Consider the following 7213-nt stretch of genomic DNA (forward strand, 5'->3'; position numbering starts at 1 on the left):
AGCAGCAGTGATGGCATAGTTACCTTGAAAAGGTAATATGATTACCCCTTTAACAAGTAACTTAGTTACTTTAAAGATTACTTAATTTTAGAAGTAACTAAGTTAGATTACAAGTTACTTGATTAGTTACATTATACAACTGCCAGTTTTGCTCCAAAAAGTGATTGTCTGCCAAAAAGCAATTTCCAGTGTTGGACAAAAAATGACTGCCTGTATCTAAAAGCTGTAAATGACTTGTTCACCTATAATCTGTCAAACATGTGTCAAACATGACTCTCATGAATGATATCAGGTCATTTTGAGTGAGAAACAGCATTTCTATCACAAGGTAGAAGCTGCACTCAGTTTTTGGCAAAATGACTTTTCTGTACTTGTTTTTTTTTTAAATCAAGGTAAAAACTGTCATTGACATTAAAAATGTCTTTTTAAACAGAAATCTGGCTCAGAAGGCTGCAGAAAACACAACAAATATAACATCACAGTTCTATAAAGATATTAGAAGAGGTCAAAAATCACAGATTGATTATCATGTAGGTACAATAACACAGACTCCTAAAGATTGTTGAAAAACAGGTTACTGCTATATTTTATATATAAGCCCTTCATAAATCATGTTGACTCCACTCTATTTACCAATTTAAGCAAAGACATGGGGAAAAACCCTTTATGGTGATACAAAGTTTCAGCAATAACCAAGACGTACGTGGAGGTGTAGTGTATTTCTGAGGGTGTCAGTGTACCAGTTAGTTGGGCTAGTATCAAATCAGCAAACCTGCAGACGATGTCATCGTCACTTTGAGGCCCATGTTGTGCTGAAGAACGAGGATTAACATCCAGTAATGGTTTTGATCAGAATGATGGTTTCTTGGTGCTGCAGAGACAAACACACACACACACACACACACACACTTGGCGCAGCGATTGGTCACAAGTTGGAAGCGATACTGCATGGAACCCGAGAGGCGCATGCATAGAAAATATTTGCGTCACACAGAACAGAATGAATTTATTGCCTTTATTGTCATTATACAGGATGTACAATGAGATTGGACATCAAAAGCATTTGATCTGCCTAACCCGTAAATAGAACCCAGAGCTCTCAGGCGCTGCAAAGATTTTTCGTAACAGAAAGAAATCATTGAATTGTTATTGAGAAATCACATATATGTACTGTATATTATCTACTTGGATGCAGCCAGCTTTTTAATTTATTTTTTTTAAATTTAACAGTGATTATTGCAGAACATTCTGTTGATGTGTCAGTAGTACCTAAAAATCTGATTGTCTTTCTAGATGTCAGGAGAAACTGGAGCACTGGATTGCTGGGATTTTCAGGTGGCTCTGGAATTCCTTGAGGAACTCATCAGCCCCTGTCTGAATGGTATTTCATATGAGTAAGTCACAAGTTCAAAGTCATCAAGCAAACAAGCAGCAGATAATTATGACTAAATATACACATGCATACGCTGGTTAAAGGTTTGTTTTTGCTCAACCATATTTGTCTGTTTTTTTTGTTTCAGAGAATGGAAGTCTTTGGATACCAATGACAGTGGATCAGAAGCTGTCGTTCTGCTGTCGGAAATGTGCAATGCAATTATGAGTACTGTTAGCAACTTGGTCCTGGAGACTGTAGTTTCGACCTTGGGCCACAAGCGTTCATGTGGCGATGATGTAACTGTGCAGGGTGGGTGCAGAAATTTCAGAGTGATGGAGGAGAATATCGAGGCCTGCTTTGGAAACAGCCTTAATCAGTATTTTGTTGAAGCCCTGAGAATAGCAGAGGGAAGCTGCGACACCTTGGATGAATTAGTGAGACTGTTTTCAGCAGAGGTTACTGAAAAAGTAAACTCATTACTGGCACAAGTCACAGGGTCAACTTTTTCCCTGAACACATGTGACTCGCCGAGAGTAAAATCCACTTTACAAATTGTCTGTACCATAGGAAAACTGTTTAAAGACATGTTGGAAGCACTTGTTGAGTCATGTGACGAGCTGGTATGCCCACGCTGTAACTCCCAGGAGTGTTGGTGTGTTGACTCTGAGGATGCTGAAAACGTTGAGGAGGACAGCACAGAAATCTCAGGATTAAGTAACTGTTTATCAGAGAAGTCAGAACTCCTGGATGATTTGAATCCTGAGCCAGAGCCACAGCTTTCTGATTGCTCAGAATCAAATGATGTCATAAGTTCCCACTCGATAGGTACTTTTTCATCATGTCCGCCACATCCTGAGTACCTAGACAACAAGACCGGTCTCACTGTGGTTCTTGCAAAGTTAGTTGACCACATTGCTACTAAAACCAGAACATTCTTAGGAAACGTGGATCTCGATCAGTTAGTGTACAGTGTAACAGAGTTGACTGAGGGCATGCTGGATTTTGCTCCCCTACAAAGTGTTGACAGCCTGCACATCCCTGTTTACAAAAGTCTGTGCCAGAAATTTAGATCCAAATATGTGCTGCAGGCTGCCATGGAATCAGGTGATGAAGCATTTGATTTAGCTGTTTCAGTGACTTTAATATCACAGCTCGAAAAGTACAAGACCTCTAAGAATACATGGAACCCTTTCAATCCCGGGAACCTTTCTCCTGTGTTTGAGAGTCAAACACCAGAACCTCACAGAGAAGAAAGGAGCGAACAAACAACGCCCTCACCTCCAAAAAGATCACTGTGCAGAACCCTCAGGAAGACATTTTCACACTGGGCTTCTAATGTTGTGAATCTTTTTAAGAGGTCTGGACAGTGAAATTCACAGACTTGACTTTACAGTCACACACACACACACACCCCCAACCAGTCGCGGCAGATGACTGCCCCTTCCTGAGCCTGGTTCTGCTGGAGGTTTCTTCCTGTTAAAGGGAGTTTTTCCTTCCCACTGTTGTCAAGTGCTGCTCACAGGAGGTCGTTTTGACTGCTGGGTTTTTTTTTCTCTTTTGCCTGACAATATAAAGGTTTGATTTGATGATATATATATATACAGAGTACCAGTGACTGGTACTGTATATATAGGATCAAACTGAATTGTTACTGGAGGAAGGCTGGGGGGTATTTTACTTCCCCAGCCTCTCTCTGGTATGCATGCTTGCATGTTCTCTCATTGTTCCTGCACTGTAAGGTGGAATCGAACCCAAATTATTAGATAGCTATTCTAACTGTGAGGTAGCAGTGCTAACCACCACACCACCATGCTGCCTGTAGCAGTGATATTTCTTATGATGTTGAACTGTCCATCCATCCATCCATCCATTCGCTTCCGCTCATCCTGTTCAGGGTCGTGGGGGGGCTGGAGTCTATCCCAGCTGTCACAGGGCAAGAGGCGGGGTACACCCTGAACAGGTCGCCAGCCTGTTGTAGGGCCAACACAGAGACAAACAACCTTTCACACACACATTCACGCTGTCATTCACACCTATGGGCAATTTAGTGTAGCCAATGAACCTAACCCCAGTAAGTGCATGTCTTTGGAATGTGGGAGGAAACCGGAGTACCCGGAGGAAACCCACGCAAGCATGGGGAGAACATGCAAACTCCACACAGAGAGAGGGAGAGGACTGGGCCAAGGTGGAATCGAACCCAGGCCTTTTAGGTGTCATTCTAACTGTGATGCACCTCTGCTAACCACTACGCCACTGTGCTGCTGCTCAGTAGTCCTGTCTGTTAAAAATGATGTCAACTAGATTTTTAGCAGGGTGCAAAACCTGATGATATTAAGTTGTTTGAACTCAAACACATGATTACAATAAAATAGACCATCAAAAAGTACAGTCTACTCAGAATTAATAAGTAATGTTGCAAAATGACAGATATTTAAGTAACATAAACTCAGTTTATTTCGGTAGGAGCTGTTGATTGGACTTAAAAACACAATTACAATAAATAAGGACATGAAACAGTTCAGCTTACTCAGTATTAACAAGTAATGTTCACATACTAGGCAATTTTAAGTAATATGAACTCAATATTTTTAAGTCGAATCAAAATCTGGGTTTACAGTGTGGGTTTCTTCCATGAAACTCAAAAAAATGTCAAAAACAAATTGGAAAATAAAATTAATTGAAATTTAATTTAAATGTGCTTTTTCTTTTCTTTTACTGTTTTCTAAGTGTTTAAGCTGCTGTATGTTTTACATAGTATCAGAATAGACTTAGTCAAATTTGATTCATTTGCACTAGGGTTTAATATTTTTCCCGAAAATGACATGAATCAAATCCCGGGAAATGACGAGCCATTTCCCGGGAATCCCGGGAAAAAGTTCATTTATTTTTTTATTTTAATTAGGCCTTCTGTAGCCTGTGTCGGCCTTAACCTATTGTGATATTGTAGAGGTAGCTTTCCAGCTATGTCCTGTTATGCCCAGTAGGGGGTAACGTCGGCTTGATTAACGCAATAAAACCTACATCTCGACATTCGAGTGCTCGAGCTATGCGGTGTTGTATCGTTCCTCAACACTCCCTTAACAAATATAATTCGAATATTCCTCCATTGTACATGGAATTATACCAAGCTATTTTACAACTGCTGGTGCAAAACAATACGGTTCATGTCCACAGCATTGATAAAGGCTCAGCCACGCTGTCGTGGCGACATCTGTTACGCTATATCTCCACCAGTGGAACGCTGTAATAGTCATTGAAAAGTTAACTACCGTACTACACTATAATATGACATAACACAGGGCCTTGAGTAATGCTCCACGACTTGGTCATTGCCATTCTGGCAACAGCAAATTTATAACACCGTGTCTGAGGGTTAAAGTAGGTTCGCTGTGAATCGTCTATTGAAAAACTGGCCAATCATTATAGCCTAAAAAATATACATTTTACTCAACTCCATTTTAAAAGCGAAATATGTTAAAGCAATCTATTTCATGATCATTTCTTCACCCATTAGGCCCGTATCCTAATTCATGATTGTTAGTAAGCGGCTGCAAACGAGGAAAAGAAACACTCGAAGTTAAACAGATATTTCTTTATTGTTCAGGGCAGGCATATTTTATAGGCTATATAATGCAATATAACAATATATAATAATATGAAATTATATAATACAAAATACCTTAGGGTAAACACATTGCCTACGATTTCAACAAATTAAAGAGGAAAAAAGTACAACTGTGTAATACCTCTATTAAAACGCTTGAGATGAAGGCTGAAGCCTTAAACGGAGGCTGAACGTGCCTGAAATGAAGAGTAATGCTTTTCGCATTAAACGAACCCTTCTCTCAATATTTCCTTAAATTTAACATTCTGAAGCTTTCTTTTCTTTCTGAAAGTCAAATCGACGCGCGCGACTTTTTTCCCGGTTTCCCGTCTAACGTTTCCCGGGAAACGGGAAATTGTTCTGATCGCATTTCCCGGGAATCCCGGATCCCGGGATTAAACCCTAATTTGCACCAACTCAGCTAAGACTCACGGTGCTCAGTTCCACTTGAACATGCTGAACAATTATTACTTGAACAATTATTCTCTTTTGTTTGTAATCAAATAAATACAGGATTAACAGTTCTAGCAGTTCTGTGCAAAAGTCTTTGACTGCCTCTCCCCCCGTGCCACAGAGACACAGAACATATAAACGTACATACATTACGATCATTATAGTTTGAGGCTATGATACATTATCTTGTGACATCATTCTAATCTGACATTACATTGTCCAAGTGTCAAATGTACAAATACATACACAACTATGGGATTTGTACAAGATATTTATAGACTCACAGCACTCACAGTACCCCAGGCAATGATGATGCAAAATTTCATCAAGATTGGTCCAGTCTTCTTGGAGGAAATGGGAACTATATAAACATACATACATGTGGTGTGCCCTTTACAGTATGATTTTGCTGGGAAAATGGGAAACAGGTGCAGTTATTTATTGAAATGAACAAACATGAATGGAAATACAGTAAATAAGACAAAGACAAGAGTTTGCACCCTGCCTCTCTCCCTATAACAGCTGGAATAGGCTACAGATCTACTTTATTGGCCTAAAGATGGGAAATTCTTTAGTCAAAATATGTTTAAAAAATTAAAGTTTAAAACCGCAAACATGCAACAGATAGCGTAAATAAGCAGATATCACATTAAATATGTTTTGTGGCTCTAGATTAATGTTTTGTGTCAAGAATTGCTTTAAAATGCTTGTTTGTAATAAAGTTGCCGACCCCCCGGCTAGGTAAAGGCAGTGATCTGGTTTGCAGTGACTCTGATTAACCACTAGATGGAGACAAACATTGTGACCCACACAACCTGAACTTGGATTGCTCAGTGGTTCTATGAAAATAAATTTAATCCTTAAGGTCCAAAGACACTAACACTTGATTAAATCAGTGTCCGAATAACTTTTGGAAATGAGGTTGCAAAGTAAGGCAGCAGGGTGGGTTAGCATGGGAAACTTAATCAGTCACAGGATTTAACATGATTCTTCTTTATATGAAAATGAAAATAAAGTCATTCTAAACAATATTTATGCCATTAACATATGATAGATTTCATTTATGATGGAAATAATTCAGGACTCACAGTGCTGCTAAATACTCTGAAGAATATTTGTTACTGTGTTCCATGTAACATTTTTGAGATCAAAATATTTCACTGCAGCGTTACAGTAATGGCATATACTGCCTATGTCCTGCAGTGTGTAAGAGGTGGCCAAATAAAAAGACAGACAGGTTTAACAAAGTGTTTAAAAAAAGACAAATGTCATGTTGGAATTTGAAACTGTAGATGGCGACATACAACAGTGGATAGTATTTTAAATGTGCATCTATTTATAGCATTTTCTTTTCAATAAGCTATAATGTATAGTGTTTAAACAACTGCATTATATGTATAATATGCTCAGTTTTCATGTTTGTATTGTATTGTTTTAGTTATCTTGTAATATGTTATAAATATTTGTATTAGTTATGTGTAATTTTTTTGGATAATGTATATAATTAATAATTTGAATTATTCCAGACTTTCTTAAGCATTTATTTGTACATTACTAATGTTATGGTATTTTCTCTACTGCGCATTCTTTCAGGCGTAAGACAGATGTTGAAGCCTTAAGCAATCCGGTCTTTAAGTCCGATGTCATTTCTGGGTCCAGATGCCCATAAATGGACAGCAACGGCAGCCCAGTCACTTCACTATTACATTCGGATCGGTCAAAACAACGAAGGGCCCAAAATTGCAGAGTACTGAACCCAGGAGAGTTTGGACACGGAAATG

This window comes from Archocentrus centrarchus, chromosome 1 (genome assembly GCF_007364275.1).
Source record: "Archocentrus centrarchus isolate MPI-CPG fArcCen1 chromosome 1, fArcCen1, whole genome shotgun sequence".
Taxonomy (NCBI): Eukaryota; Metazoa; Chordata; class Actinopteri; order Cichliformes; family Cichlidae; genus Archocentrus; species Archocentrus centrarchus.